We start from the raw sequence: 16942 nt of genomic DNA on the forward strand, positions 1-16942 counted from the left end.
GATTAAATAGCAAAAACCTGACAAGATATTCCTTTTAATTCACAAGGACAATATTCATCATCTATCTTGTGTGACACACACACACACACACACACTTTTGCATGGTAACCAGGTGATCGGTCATTAATTCAGAGGATGCACGCTGCCCCAAACATAATTTCCTCTGGTCCAATCTACTTTTTTGTCTTTACTTAAATATCATATACACTAGCTGTTTCCAGCCAGCTAACGCTCGGCATGCTCATTGCTATCTAATTAACGCTGCTAGTGATTAAACTAAAGTAAATAATGACAACATTCAATAGCACTTACGCAGGTGGTAAATTAACTTAAAATGAAGTTAATAACAATAATTAAAAATCAGAATAATACTAATATATTTTATTCACGGTGTAAAATCAAAAGCAAACTGGATTCGTGTGGTAATGAGTGGGGACAGAGCCTTATGTGGTAATGTGTGAGTACGGAGCCTCGTGTGGTAATGTGTGGGGACGCAGCCTCGTGTGGTAATGTGTGAGTACGGAGCCTCGTGGGGTAATGTGTGAGTACGGAGCCTCGTATGGTAATGTGTGGGGACAGAGCCTCGTGTGGTAATGTGTGGGGACAGAGCCTCGTGTGGTAATGTGTGGGGACAGAGCCTCGTGTGGTAATGTGTGGGGACGGAGCCTCGTATGGTAATGTGTGGGGACGGAGCCTCGTGTGGTAATGTGTGAGTACGGAGCCTCGTGTGGTAATGTGTGAGGACGGAGCCTCGTGTGGTAATGTGTGGGGACGGAGCCTCGTGTGGTAATGTGTGGGGACGGAGCCTCGTGTGGTAATGTGTGAGGATGGAGCCTCGTGTGGTAATGTGTGGGGACGGAGCCTCGTGTGGTAATGTGTGGGGACGGAGCCTCGTGTGGTAATGTGTGGGGACAGAGCCTCGTGTGGTAATGTGGGGGGTGGGATTATGTGTGGTAATGTGGTGGGGGGGTGGGATTATGTGTGGTAATGTGGTGGGGGGGTGGGATTATGTGTGGTAATGTGGTGGGGGGGCGGGATTATGTGTGGTAATGTGGGGGTGGGATTATGTGTGGTAATGTGGCGAGGTTGTGTGTGGTAATGTGGGGGCGGGATAATGTGTGGTAATGTGGTGGGTGGCGGGATTATGTGTGGTAATGTGGGGGCGGGATTATGTGTGGTAATGTGGTGGGGGGCGGGATTATGTGTGGTAATGTGGTGGGGGGCGGGATTATGTGTGGTAATGTGGTGGGGGGCGGGATTATGTGTGGTAATGTGGTGGGGGGCGGGATTATGTGGTAATGTGGTGGGGGGCGGGATTATGTGTGGTAATGTGGGGGTGGGATTGTGTGTGGTGATGTGTGGGGGCGGAGCTACTGTGCAGGGGGCGGGATTAGCGAGTAATCACGATGCCTCTTATATAGATTCAGAGGCTGCAGTAAAAGCTAGGGGAAATGCATGTAAACCCAGTGCTATACAAGGCACACATGTATGGGATCACTATGCCCAGGAGAGTTGTACAGTGCACTTTGGATGTAACTATTATTTAAGCTCACTGTATTAAAACAGATAAAATTTAATTTTATGATGTCTGACCATTTCCAGTAAATAGGGCCAGGTATTCTGTTTCTGAAGCACATGTATGGATTTCTACAGGTCCATTCAAATGAAGGGGCAATGGTAGAACTTTCTGCCGCACTTGAATACATATGGCACATAAAGTGTTGCAATGTTAAAGGGATGGGCCAGGCATGTTTTTCTGTCAGCTTGCAGAGTCCCGTGTCCACTTGTATGTGGCTTGGATTCTGGCGGTCACATGCGGAGCAGCTGCTCTTCCTGCTTCTCTCAATAGAGGGAAGCAAGAAATGTAACTAATCGCATGGGACTGCAAGTACAAAAATCTCATATGAGCAATCCTGTGACAACAGTTTCAGAAGACAGAGCAGAATCCTCAAAGTGTGCATATTGTATACTGTCAGGAGGTTGCAAGCATCAGTCAGACTGAACACAAACACGCCTGGCAAAACCCCTTTTAAGCAGAGTGTTAAACTCTACTTAGCAGCATTTTTTTTTTTTTTTTGTCTGAACAGAATGATTGTTCAACCCAAGTACAGGCTCTTGGTGCACCCTTTGCATGACCAAACATTTAAGTGCACTTTCCCTCATTCACCACTCCCCCTTCCTACTTTGACAGCTCTGGCATTATAGAAGCAGAACTATGGGAAAACAAGTAGATGGGAAGTTGCACTTAGCAAAAACTTACTGAGCGATTCCTTTCATGTAATCTGAGGTAAGGGTTAAAACACTGAATTCAATGATGTGTCATTTATTAAGCTGTGTGCTCTGGTTTTCTTACAGTGACATTATCGGTGCCAGGTATAATGTCCACAACTGATAGTCTGACTCCGCCCCATCCTATGATTAGCAGCTCACTGTCAGTAGACTATGTACATACAGCCTGGTGTGGGCGGGGTTAGCTGTCTGAGCTCTGCTTCATGCTGCATCTAAGAAGTGTTTCACAACAGCTGCACCCAGTAAACAAAGTGATACATCCTTGAATTCAGAGTATCTTTGCCTACATCATGCTGCTCTTAGATGAGGTAGCAAAAACCTGCTGACAAATTCCCTTTAAATGTTTGGCCACACCAATGGTGCACCATGCGCCTGTACTTTGTCAGCACAGAATGACAGTTTAGGGTCTCTGAACAATGACAATTGTTTTAGATTTCCCATGGTTTTAGTGATGTGAGAAAGCACCCCCAGTCTAAAGTTGGAGGCAGACAACACAAACCATCAATGACAGTAGGTGGGAAGGACTCCTCACTGCTTTGCTTGAGGAACATCTGTAAAAGTCACATAAGATGATCAGCTAATGTACTACTTATAGGTTTAACAGGGATATTCCAAGATTTGACAGTTATGCCCATAGGCCCCTAGCAATCCCGAGAACAGGGTTGTGTAGAGCCCAGTCTTGAATGCAGCACATACAGGACAGCCAGGGAAAGTAAGAGAAAAAGTGCAGAGCTCTAGTTCTAGCAGACCAACAATAAATCCATTCAAAACTGAGCTCTGCAGACTTCCAGGAAAACTCCCTGAATGAAGGTAAGTGCAGGACGGGACACTACATCACTTAACATTTGAATTCCAGGCTCTGCTCTCATAGCAGTAAGCAGGAGTTTTGGCAACAGGTCAGGCACATGAATGATCTGAATGATGTGTGGTTTTAATAAGACTGCCAACTCAATGACCAAGATATGACATATGCCTAAAAAAGAAATGGAAGATCCAGTAAAAGAAGTGGTTGCATCATAATTACAACTTATCCTGTTCATGGGTGAGAAGTGTCTGATCACTGGGAACTTGACTGTGCACCCTGCTGTTCTATAAGGGTATGTTTCTGCGGTCAGTATACGCTGTGGATTGGACCCTGCCTGCGTACAGCTGCAGCGGCCAGATGTTACAGCATAGTGGAGGGGATTTTCTAAAATCCCATCTCCGCTATGTGTGCAGGGACGCCTCCGACATGTGGCGCATCTTTCTAGACAGCAGCATGTCTATCTTGCGGAGACGCTCAGTCTGAGCAAGATAAATATTGTCCTATGTATAGGATGCGGTGATTCCGCATGGTTCAATGAACACATGCGGAATCACCACGCGTACAAAAGCCGGCAGAGCTTTGGACGGAGCTGCGTCCAAAGCGCTGCCAATCGGGACCGAGGAAACGTACCCTTAGGCTATGCTATGTTCACACGTGACATTTTTGCTGCAGCAAAACCTGCTCTCTTGGCAGTAAAGAAGCTGCAAAAAAAAAAAAGTTTTGCTTGTTTTTTTGTCACGCCACATTTGTCTCTTATGCATGCTGATAGAATTATTTTTTCTCCATCGCCACATTGGGAGACACAGGATCGTGGGTGTATGCTGCTGCCACTAAGTAAATACAAAAAAGGTTAGCTCCTCCTCTGCAGTATACACCACCCACTGGCTCCGGATAATGCCAGTTCTTGCTTAGTGTCTGTAGGAGGCACACTGCGTCTGTTTTTTTTTCAGACTTTCTTATTTTTACCTTTTTGCGCAAGAGGATGATGGGGCGACGGACCCTTTTAAGGGGGCCGATCTCCCCAAAAACATCAACAGGCGAGTTTCACCTCCCCGTACCCTCTCCTGCGACATGGGATTTACGGCCGAGACCTAGCCCTGTGAAATCCTAGGGGAGCGAACCCTTCGGATACACAGAGGCCACCTTTCATATGCACAGTCCGGCTGCCCTCCCTCTGCACCACCACTGAAGAACAGCGGTGCTGCATGGAGCTCCTCAGTCCCTCTCCACCTCCTCATCAAGAGGGTGGCAGATCGAGGGTTACTGCACCTCCCCTCATACCTCTAAAATTTAACTTTTAATAAATTTGAGTAAAAAAATTACCCATATAAAAGGGTCAGGAGACAGTAACGCCTTAATCTATCTTAACAATTAATAAGAAAGGATAGAAGCTAAGATGGTGGGGGGGTGATCTTTCCCTTATTCACCCTACCTCACAGCGGAGGTTGGCACCCTAAGTTCGACATGGCGCCCCCACTCATCGACGGCTCTCCATTATAACCCTAAAAGGAACTTATCAAAGGAAACTGCCACCACACCAAACCTTATCTAAAGTGCAATTGTGCTTATAAGGTGCAGAATAAAAGCTGTTGAAGTCTTTTTGTGGATCGGTTTCCACAACAAAGGGTCTAAAAATGGTTACCCTTGTACAAATATATAATGGAGGTGCAATAGGTGTCTAATATAAGAGACAAAATAAGTAAATCTTAAGCAATTGCGATATTCATCAATAATAGTCCTGCCTACAATAACAGGAAATGCATTACACCTATAGTATACCCAATTACCTCAAATATATATATATATATATATATATATATATATATATATATATATATGTATGTATTAGGGAGATGATAACGTATCAATGCATCATCAGGGCTGTATTGCTGCTGCCATACAAATGCACCTCCAATTTTCATACAGACATTAATACAGATGGTTACTTTGCATCTTCATAAATGGTCAAAAAAGAAGTAAGGATGTACTCATCCATCTGTTGTCGCCCATCCCGACGCGTTTCCCCCTAGGGCAATACACCAGGGTTCATCATGGGAAGGAGTAGGGCTTCTCACAGTACGAGGCAGCTGTAGTGTGCCGCGTCTCGACGTGACCGCTCACAATGAAGGGCTGCACGTGTCTTACCATTCGCCGCTTCTTATCCCTCTCGCCGCCATCATAGACAGCTTCAGAGCCGGAAATGACGCGTGATGATGCATAGCGCCGAAGTACTTCCGGTTAGTGGAGCGCTAGAGCGCTCCACTCGATACAACCTATCGCTCTGAAGATTGAGGGCAGTGCAAGCTGAATGTGACTAGCTTGCTGAAGCCTAATTTACGTCATTGGAGTGCACAAAGCTCCATAATATATGCCGAACTGTTTGTACAGGGCGCAATAAAGTAATAAGATAACTAGTAGAGCATAAGGTTCTTGATGCATCAATTTTAGGCACCAGTAATTTGCATTAATATTGCGGGAGGATTTGAAGCGGAGAATGGCCGTACAGCCACAACATAGTATAGGGATGCCAGAAATATTATCATTAACCACCCATGGGTAGGTGGAATTTGATTTGAAAGAACCTACTGGTATTGTTTACACTGTTTAGTGATAAACGCACATGTGATCTCCTTGGAGACCTATACAATTATCCAGTTTTTCTTGTCATACAGACAAAGTGAACACCATTTAAATAAAGCTGGTAAAACTAAGCTGCTCGTTCAGTCCCAAGTGAGACATAGACTCCAGGAGGTAGATCCACCTCGTTTCACGCTGCAATATTTTACGATCCCAGTCGCCCAACCTGATAGATTGGGGGACGGTCTCTATCACCTGAAACGAGAATGACGTAAGGTCACCTTGATGCTTCTCTACCATATGACGTGCAAGAGGGGTATCTCTCTTATGTTTAATATCTCCTACATGTTCGCTTATCCTTATTTTCAATTGCCTCTTCGTTTTTCCGACATAATTTAAAGGACATGTACATAAGTAGACTAGCCCTGTGGTTCCACAACTGGCAAAGCCTCTATTTTTGAAGATGCGTCCCGTAACCGCACTACTAAAGGTTGTTGACTGCTTTGCCAGTTTACACACATTACATCCTCTACATTTAAAGGTAGAACCATGTTCCTCCTACTTTTGAGGGATTCAAATGACTGTGGACCACATGGTCACGTATTGACTTTCCCCTCCTATACGTCACCAAAGGTTTTTTTTGAATATAGTCAGCTATATCGGGATCCGCTCTTAAAATATTCCAATACCGTTTTAGGATACCCATCATTTTGTAATTTTGATCGTCATATGTTCCAATTAGTCTAGTCACATCCCCTCCTTCCTTTTTAGGTTTAGGGGTAAGTAATTGCATACGATTAGAGTTACGCGCAATTCATATCCCTTTTCTATCACATAATCGGGGGATCCTCTTTCCCTAAACCGTCTCTTCATGATGATAGCTTGATAATCAAAGTCTTGTAGTGAGGAACAGTTTCTACGAAGTCTAAAAAACTGTCCCTTGGGTATACCTTTCTTTAAACTTGTGGGGTGATAGCTCTCCCAGCGGAGGAGACTATTAGTCGCTGTCTTTTTACGATAAATCGTACTGTTGATAGTGCCCTGGTCTCCCTTCCAGAGATGTACATCCAGAAAGGAAATGCTGTCGCCCCCTACTTCATAAGTAAACCTTAGACCCACGTCATTTGTATTCAAGTGTTCCACGAATTCTTTAAACAAATTGCCATCCCCCGACCAGAGTATCAGGATATCATCAATAAAGCGCCTACAAAAAACAATATGGGGGCCCCATTTATCATCGTCGTCCCTGAACACCACCGTTTCCTCCCACCAGCCCAGGAGCAAATTAGCAAAAGTGGGGGCACAAGGGCTCCCCATTGCTGTGCCCCTGAGCTGGTGGAAAAATTTCCCATCAAAGAGAAAAAAGTTATGAGTCAACACATATTGAAGCAGTCTCAGCAGGAAGCCATTACGTCAAAAGCAATGGTTTCCGCTTGCTCTAAGATAATATTCGACAGCTTCCAAACCCTTGTGTGGTATACTACTATAAAGGGTTTCCACATCTATTGATGCCAGGATAGTACCTGAATCAAGATGGATACCTTCTAGCTTAGTCAACAGGTCAGAGGTGTCTCTAATGTATGATGGTAGAGAATACACAAAGGGACGTAGAATCTGGTCAAGAGGATGAGGAGGAAGATGAAGATGCTGAATTGTTTGATGGACCAGCTGCCGGGGGTGCCATCTGTTGGCGCTGCCCTTGTCTCCCCCTTTGACCACCTCACTCTGAAAACAACAGTGGAACGGTATCAAAATATCCTAAAAGATAGGAAACACAAACGATTTGTTAGAGATCTCGCAGACTTTAAAGATAAGAGAGCGTATGCATTTCTGAGGGATAACACCGCCCCCATAGAGGAGGTTTCCTCATCAGACATCAACTTATCAGATACTGAAACAAGACACCAATACTATCAGGAAAGTGGGAGAGGTAGGGGGCAGTATAATAGGAGAGGAACACATAAAAAATGGCCAAGAGGTGGTCAAAGGGGGAGCCTAGGGCAGCGCCAACAGATGGCACCTCCGGCAGCTGGTCCATCAAACAATTCAGCATCTTCATCTTCCTCCTCATCCTCTTTTTTAGAACACAGAGAAATGCCCCCATACACACTACGCACACGATTTCCCCAAGGTCAGAAAAGATAAGAACTGATTGTGAGGATGGAGGGGCTGAATGTATCATCAATTTATCCTCACATATTCTTTCTCCTTCGGAAACAATGGTGTTGAGTCATGGTCTGTCATTTGTTCCCACTACCAAATATGACCCATTTATATGGATTAAAGATCTTCATCTTTTTATAAGGGTACTGTCACACAGTCACACTTTGATCGCTACGACCGTACGATCCGTGACGTTCCAGCGATATCCATACGATATCGCTGTGTCTGACACGCAGCAGCGATCAGGGATCCTGCTGAGAATCGTACGTCGTAGCAGATCGTATGGAACTTTCTTTCGTCGCTGGATCTCCCGCTGACATCGCTGGATCGTTGTGTGTGACAGCGATCCAGCGATGTGTTCGCTTGTAACCAGGGTAAACATCGGGTAACTAAGCGCAGGGCCGCGCTTAGTAACCCGATGTTTACCCTGGTTACCAGTGTAAAAGTAAAAAAAAACAAACAGTACATACTCACATTCCGGTGTCTGTCCTCCGGCGTCTCAGCTTCTCTGCACTGTGAGCGCCGGCCAGCCGGAAAGCGAGCACAGCGGTGACGTCTGACGTCACCGCTGTGCTTTCCGGCTCTGCTGCTTACACAGTGGAGAGAAGCAGAACGCCGGGGGACAGACACTGGAATGTAAGTATGTACTGTTTGTTTTTTTTACGTTTACGCTGGTAACCAGGGTAAACATCGGGTTACTAAGCGCGGCCCTGCGCTTAGTAACCCGATGGTTACCCGGGGACTTCGGCATCGCTCCAGCGCCGTGATTGCAACGTGTGACCGCAGTCTACGACGCTGGAGCGATACTCATACGACGCTGCGACGTCACGGATCGTGCCGTCGTAGCGTCCAAAGTGTGACTGTGTGACAGTACCCTAAGAAAACTTAAGTGGAAAAAATTCTTTACTCAGAAAGATAAGTCACAATGTCAATTATTGGGTATATCATCTGATTCGTTGGAGGATGTGAGAGTGCTGGCTGGATTGTCTGATGAGGGGGTACGACAGATTGGAGAAGGTCCATACTCTGAGCTCAAACCAAGGAGCAAAAAAGCACCTCCAATCGGTAATGATAGCAATATTGATATATTCTTGAGTTTAGTTACTGAAGAAATCTAGAAAATTAATCCAAAATATGGTACATCGGAACCTAATTTGGAGAAATGTGAATTGGAGGCACTTAGCTCCTTGGAAAAAGATCATAAGCTAGTGATCAAACCGTCTGATAAGGGGGGCAATGTGGTGGTACTAGATAGATCACAATATTTAATAATGTGTAAAAACATTCTATCGGATCTAACAACCTATGAGATCCTTAAAAAAGACCCCACATTGCCCTACCAAGTAGAACTGAAAACATTACTGACGGGGGCTTTGGAGGACGGTCTTTTGTCCCGGAGCGAATTTGACTTTATGTACCCTAAGTATCCCACAGTAGCAACCTTCTATTCCCTACCAGAAACACACAAGGGATGTGATCCACTGAAGGGACGCCCAATTGTGGCGGGCATAGACGCATTATGCCAAAATTCAAGTGTATACCTTGACCAGATTCTACGTCCCTTTGTGTATTCTCTACCATCATACATTAGAGACACCTCTGACCTGTTGACTGAACTAGATGGTATCCATCTTGATTCAGGTAATATCCTGGCATCAATAGATGTGGAAACCCTTTATAGTAGTATACCACACAATAAGGGTTTGGAAGCTGTCGAATATTATCTTAGAGCAAGGGGAAACATTGCTTTCGACATAATGGCTTCCTGCTGAGACTGCTTCAATATTATTATTATTATTTATTGTTATAGCGCCATTTATACCATGGCGCTTTACATGTAAGGAGGGGTATACATAATAAAAACAAGTACAATAATCTTAAACAATACAAGTCATAACTGGTACAGGAGGAGTGAGGACCCTGCCCGCGAAGACTCACAATCTACAAGGGATGGGTGAGAATACAGTAGGTGAGGATAGAGCTGGTCATGCAGCGGTTTGGTCGATCGGTGGTTCCTGCAGGTGGTAGGCTTGTCGGAAGAGGTGGGTCTTCAGGTTCTTTTTGAAGATTTCGATGGTAGGCGAGAGTCTGATGTGTTGTGGTAGAGGGTTCCAGAGTAGGGGTGATACGCGAGAGAAATCTTGTATACGATTGTGGGAAGAGGAGATAAGAGGGGAGTAGAGAAGGAGATCTTGTTAGGATCGGAGGTTGCATGTAGGTAAGTACCGGGAGACAGGTTGTGGATGGCTTTGTACGTCACGGTTAGGGTTTTGTACTGGAGTCTCTGGGCAATGGGGAGCCAGTGAAGGGATTGACAGAGGGGAGAGGCCAGGGAATAGCGGGGGGACAGGTGGATTAGTCGGGCAGCAGAGTTTAGAATAGATTGGAGGGGCGCGAGAGTGTTCGAGGGGAGGCCACAGAGCAGGAGGTTGCAGTAGTCAAGGCAAAAGATGATGAGGGCATGGACTAGGGATTTTGCAGATTCTTGGTTGAAGAATGAACGGATTCGTGAAATATTTTTGAGTTGAAGTCGGCAGGAAGTGGAAAGGGCTTGGATATGTGGTTTGAAGGAGAGATCAGCGTCAAGGATTACCCCGAGGCAGCGAGCTTGTGGGACTGGGGAGAGTGGGCAGCCATTTACTGTAATGCTTAGGTTCGTTGGGGGGGTCGCGTGAGATGGGGGAAAGATGATGAATTCTGTTTTGTCCATGTTAAGTTTCAGAAATCTAGCGAAGGATGAAATAGTGGACAGACATTGAGGGATTCTGGTTAGTAGGGAGGTGATATCTGGTCCAGAGATGTAGATCTGTGTGTCATCAGCATAGAGGTCACACCGTGACCATCACCCCCTACGTCACGGATTAGGGTGACTTTAGGCCAACAGACGGCTATCACATGTGCAGGGGGGCTTATCTTAGGGTACTGTCACACAGTACCATTTTGATCGCTACGACGGCACGATCCGTGACGTCGCAGCGATCGTATGAATATCGCTCCAGCGTCGTAGACTGCGGTCACACGTTGCAATCACGGCGCTGGAGCGATGCCGAAGTCCCCGGTAACCAGGGTAAACATCGGGTAACTAAGCGCAGGGCCGCGCTTAGTAACCCGATGTTTACAGTGGTTACCAGCGTAAAAGTAATAAAAAAACAAACAGTACATACTTACATTCCGGTGTCTGTCCCCGGCGTTCTGCTTCTCTCCACTGTGTAAGCGCCATAGCCGGCAAGCACAGCGGTGACGTCAGACGTCACCGCTGTGCTCGCTTTCCGGCTGGCAGACGCTCACACAGTGGAGAGAAGCTGAGACGCTGGAGGACAGACACCGGAATGTAAGTATGTACTGTTTGTTTTTTTACGTTTACGCTGGTAACCACGGTAAACATCGGGTTACTAAGCGCGGCCCTGCGCTTAGTTACCCGATGTTTACCCTGGTTACAAGCGAACACATCGCTGGATCGCTGTCACACACAACGATCCAGCGATGTCAGCGGGTGATCAAGCGACGAAAGAAAGTTCCACACGATCTGCTACGACGTACGATTCTCAGCAGGATCCCTGATCGCTGCTGCGTGTCAGACACTGCGATATCGTAACGATATCGCTAGAACGTCACGAATCGTACCGTCGTAGCGATCAAAATGGTACTGTGTGACAGTACCTTTAGTTATCCCTCCACTGCTACAATGTGATAAAACACACACAAGGCTATTGACCTCTTAGTTTACAGCAGGGGCTTATTTTAGGTATCCCACTGCTCTTCAATATACCACGAACTTCAATATGTGTTGACTCATAACTTTTTTCTCTTTGATGGGAAATTCTTCCACCAGCTCAGGGGCACAGCAATGGGGAGCCCTTGTGCCTCCACTTATGCTAATTTGCTCCTGGGCTGGTGGGAGGAACCGGTGGTGTTCAGGGACGACGATGATAAATGGGGCCCCCATATTGTTTTTTGGGGGCGCTTTATTGATGATATCCTGATACTCTGGTCGGGGATGGCAATTTGTTTAAAGAATTTGTGGAACACTTGAATACAAATGACGTGGTTCTAAGGTTTACTTATGAAGTAGGGGGCGACAGCATTTCTTTTCTGGATGTACATCTCTGGAGGGGAGACCAGGGCCCTATCAACAGTACGATTTATCGTAAAAAGACAGCGACTAATAGTCTCCTCCGCTGGGAGAGCTATCACCCCACAAGTTTAAAGAAAGGTATACCCAAGGGACAGTTTTTTAGACTTCGTAGAAACTGTTCCTCACTACAAGACTTTGATTATCAAGCTAACATCATGAAGAGACGGTTTAGGGAAAGAGGATCCCCCGATTATGTGATAGAAAAGGGATATGAATTGCGCGTAACTCTAATCGTATGCAATTACTTACCCCTAAACCTAAAAAGGAAGGAGGGGATGTGACTAGACTAATTGGAACATGTGACGATCAAAATTACAAAATGATGGGTATCCTAAAACGGTATTGGAATATTTTAAGAGCGGATCCCGATATAGCTGACTATATTCCAAAAACCCCTTCGGTGACGTATAGGAGGGGGAAGTCAATACGTGACCATGTGGTCCACAGTCATTTGAATCCCTCAAAAGTAGGAGGAACATGGTTGGACCAGAGGAGTGTTGGTACCTTTAAATGTAGAGGATGTAATGTGTGTAAACTAGTAAAGCAGTCAACAACCTTTAGTAGTGCGGTTACGGGACGCATCTTCAAAAATAGAGGCTTTGCCAGTTGTGGAACCACAGGGGTAGTCTACTTATGTACATGTAGCTGTCCTTTAGATTATGTCGGAAAAACGAAGAGGCAATTGAAAATAAGGATAAGCGAACATGTAGGAGATATTAAACATAAGAGAGATACCCCTCTTGCACGTCATATGGTAGAGAAGCATCAAGGTGACCTTACGTCATTCTCGTTTCAGGTGATAGAGACCGTCCCCCAATCTATCAGGTTGGGCGACTGGGATCGTAAAATATTGCAGCGTGAAACGAGGTGGATCTACCTCCTGGAGTCTATGTCTCCCTTGGGACTGAACGAGCAGCTTAGTTTTACCAGCTTTATTTAAATGGTGTTCACTTTGTCTGTATGACAAGAAAAACTGGATAATTGTATAGGTCTCCCAGGAGATCACATGTGCGTTTATCACTAAACAGTGTAAACAATACCAGTAGGTTCTTTCAAATCAAATTCCACCTACCCATGGGTGGTTAATGATAATATTTCTGGCATCCCCATACTATGTTGTGGCTGTACGGCCATTCTCCGCTTCAAATCCTCCCGCAATGATATTAATGCAAATTACTGGTGCCTAAAATTGATGCATCAAGAACCTTATGCTCTACTAGTTATTATCTTATTACTTTATTGCGCCCTGTACAAACAGTTCGGCATATATTATGGAGCTTTGTGCGCTCCAATGACGTAAATTAGGCTTCAGCAAGCTAGTCACATTCAGCTTGCACTGCCCTCAATCTTCAGAGCGATAGGTTGTATCGAGTGGAGCGCTCTAGCGCTCCACTAACCGGAAGTACTTCGGCGCTATGCATCATCACGCGTCATTTCCGGCTCTGAAGCTGTCTATGATGGCAGCGAGAGGGATAAGAAGCGGCGAATGGTAAGACACGTGCAGCCCTTCATTGTGAGCGGTCACGTCGAGACGCGGCACACTACAGCTGCCTCGTACTGTGAGAAGCCCTACTCCTTCCCATGATGAACCCTGGTGTATTGCCCTAGGGGGAAACGCGTCGGGATGGGCGACAACAAATGGATGAGTACATCCTTACTTCTTTTTTGACCATTTATGAAGATGCAAAGTAACCATCTGTATTAATGTCTGTATGAAAATTGGAGGTGCATTTGTATGGCAGTAGCAATACAGCCCTGATGATGCATTGATACACTATCATCTCCCTAATACATTATATATATATATATATATATATATATATATATATATAGTAATTAGGTATACTATAGGTGTGATGCATTTCCTGTTATTATAGGCAGGACTATTATTGATGAATATCGCAATTGCTTAAGATTTACTTATTTTGTCTCTTATATTAGACACCTATTGCACCTCCATTATATATTTGTACAAGGGTAACCATTTTTAGACCCTTTGTTGTGGAAACCGATCCACAAAAAGACTTCAACAGCTTTTATTCTGCACCTTATAAGCACAATTGCACTTTAGATAAGGTTTGGTGTGGTGGCAGTTTCCTTTGATAAGTTCCTTTTAGGGTTATAAGGGAGAGCCGTCGATGAGTGGGGGCGCCATGTCGAACTTAGGGTGCCAACCTCCGCTGTGAGGTAGGGTGAATAAGGGAAAGATCACCCCCCCCCACCATCTTAGCTTCTATCCTTTCTTATTAATTGTTAAGATAGATTAAGGTGTTACTGTCTCTTGACCCTTTTATATGGGTAATTTTTTTTTACTCAAATTTATTAAAAGTTACATTTTAGGGGTTTCTTTTTGGTACTTTTTTAGTTGTAATCTAAATTAATACCCTATATATTGTTTTTTGGTGACTATTTTTCCCCTCATACCTCGCCTGTAGAGGACCATTAGCGGTGAGTCTTGCAGGGGTGGGGGGGCTCCCGAGCGCACCGTGGGCTCGGCCGCATCTTGCGGCCGGGCACCGCTAATTTAGTCCCCGGCTTCGGCCCCAGCTACGCCCACAGCGTGCGTAACGCATGAGGCCCCGCCTACCGGATTAGCCCTTCTCGCACACTGCGAGAAGCACTCCACATAATCTCGGCTGCCATCTTTGATGCAAGAAGCTTCTGGACGCCGGCTGCCCTCCTCCCGGTTGGGACAGCGCTGCGACAGGACACAGGACCTGGGTAGGTGCTCTGCACGCTAACACAGGCCCTCCTCCTCATGCATACAGAGTGGTCTATTTTAGCTGCACATAACTGCCCCACATCAGCCCTGCACGGAGGTTAGCAGGTACAATAGGTCTCTGCCTAAACCCTCCAAAAAATCTGCAAAAACGCATACGGTGTTCTTCACTTCTTGCACCTCCTGTCAGGCTGCGCTACCAAGTGGGCATACTGCTCCGCTCTGTAATGCTTGTGACCCTAAATGCGCTCAGGAGCCCCCCACCGCAAACGAGCCCGCGATGACCAGTCCACCTGAGTGGGCTTTGACACTTTCGCAATCTATGGCTTCTTTGACTAAAGCTATCGAGTTTCTCCAGGATCCATCCAGGAGCAGGACCACTAATCCGCCTATTCAGGAAACTTCCCCTACGGCTGCGGAATCTTCAGCCTGCAGGGGCCGCTCTCATTCTAGGCACAAGCGGCAATCTAGGAAGCGTGTCCGTAGCTCGTCCCCCAGGCCCTCTGGTGCCTCGGCGACCTTTAGCTCTGCTTCCCTCTCCCCAGGCACCTGTTCCGACCAGGACTCTGAACCTGACTCTGATGGGCCTCTTGATCTGGAGTCGCCAGGTTATCAGAGTACTATAGTTTCATTGAGGCCGTCAACCAGTCCCTTCAGGTTGATGAGGAGCCTGCGACCTCCTATACGGATAACTCGGTGTCCTTCAAAAGGACCAAGCCTCCTAATAGGGTGCCAATCACCCGGAGTTCCAGGACATAGTCCAGCGACATAGGGAGGGTCCGGACAAACGCTTTGCAGGCCAGAGATCTCTGGAGTCCAAATATCCTTTTTTTCATGATCTCCGCAAACAATGGACAAAATCCCCTCCTGTGGATCCTCCTGTTTCACGTTTGTCCTCTAAAACTCTTCTATCCGCGCCGGACGGATCTTCTATCAAAGATCCCACAGATCGCCTAGTTGACAGTCTCGCCCGTTCAGCGTTTGAGGCTTCTGGCTCGGCACTCTTTCCCTCCTTTGCTGCTACCTGGGTAGCCAAAGCCGTGACTTTTTGGGCAGACTGTCTGCATAAGGCCTTACAGAACAGTGATCTTCCCTCTGACATAGCGGAGCTAGCAAATCAAATTTCCTTGGCTGGCAATTACTTAATAAAAGCTTCCCTGGACGCGGCTAATTGCTCTGCACTTATGGCTTCAAACGCTATGGCGATTAGGGGAGCACTATGCTTGAGAAACTGGAGAGTGGACTCAACATCAAAAAAGTCCCTCACGTCCCTTCCATATCTCAGTAGCCGCTTATTTGGTGAAAAGCAGGACAAGCTGATTTCAGACGCTACAGGAGGGAAAAGTACTTCCCTTCCCCAGCAGAGATTCAGACAACCGTTCCGTCGACAGCCGCAGGCTCGTTTTCGGTCCTTTCGTGGAAATTACGCATAGAACTCCTCGGCCAGTTCCCCTGGTTCGGGGCACCGTGCCGGCAGAGACAAAAGCCCACAGGCCTCGTACAGGCCCAACCATTCCTGGAGGGGCCGCACCACGCCCTCTAGGTCCAGGGGATCCAGACCCCAACCATCTTCATCTAAAGGACTCACAACCTCGTCCGGACGACACCAGCAAAGTAGGCCTTCTCTTGTTTCGTCATACCTGGCTCGCAGTCGTTCACGAGTGGGTCAGGGATCTGGTGTCCTCCAGTTACAAAATCGATTAATCCTCCCCCACACTCGGTTTTTCGCTTCCCACCCTCCCGAAGTGGGAACGTGTGCTCGGGCTTTTTCCCAGGCCATCGAGTCACTCCACCGAGACGGGGTCATTGTCCCAGTCCCAGAAGACGAAAGGTTCCGCGGTTTTTATTCAAATCTGTTCATGGTCCCCAAGAAGGATGGAACGGTCAGGCCCATCCTTGAACAGATTTGTCAAAGTCCGACATTTCAGGATGGAGTCTCTCCGTTCCGTCATCGCCTCGATGGAACAAGGTGAATTCTTAGCCTCCATCGACATCCGGGATGCATACCTCCACATTCCAATCTTCCCACCTCACCAAAGGTTTCTTTCGCTTTGCCGTCAGAGGGGAACATTTTCAGTTCACGGTCTTGCCTTTTGGCCTCGCCACCGCCCCCGGAGTTTCACAAAGGTCATGGCGGCGGTCATGGCCATTCTACATTCTCGGGGTCTAGTAGTGCTTCCCTACCTAGACGACTTACTGGTCAAAGGCCCATCTTTCCAAGCCTGCGAGGAGTGCGTCCGCATTTCCTTGGATA

The sequence above is a fragment of the Ranitomeya variabilis genome, chromosome 1 (assembly GCF_051348905.1).
Source record: "Ranitomeya variabilis isolate aRanVar5 chromosome 1, aRanVar5.hap1, whole genome shotgun sequence".
Classification (NCBI taxonomy): Eukaryota; Metazoa; Chordata; class Amphibia; order Anura; family Dendrobatidae; genus Ranitomeya; species Ranitomeya variabilis.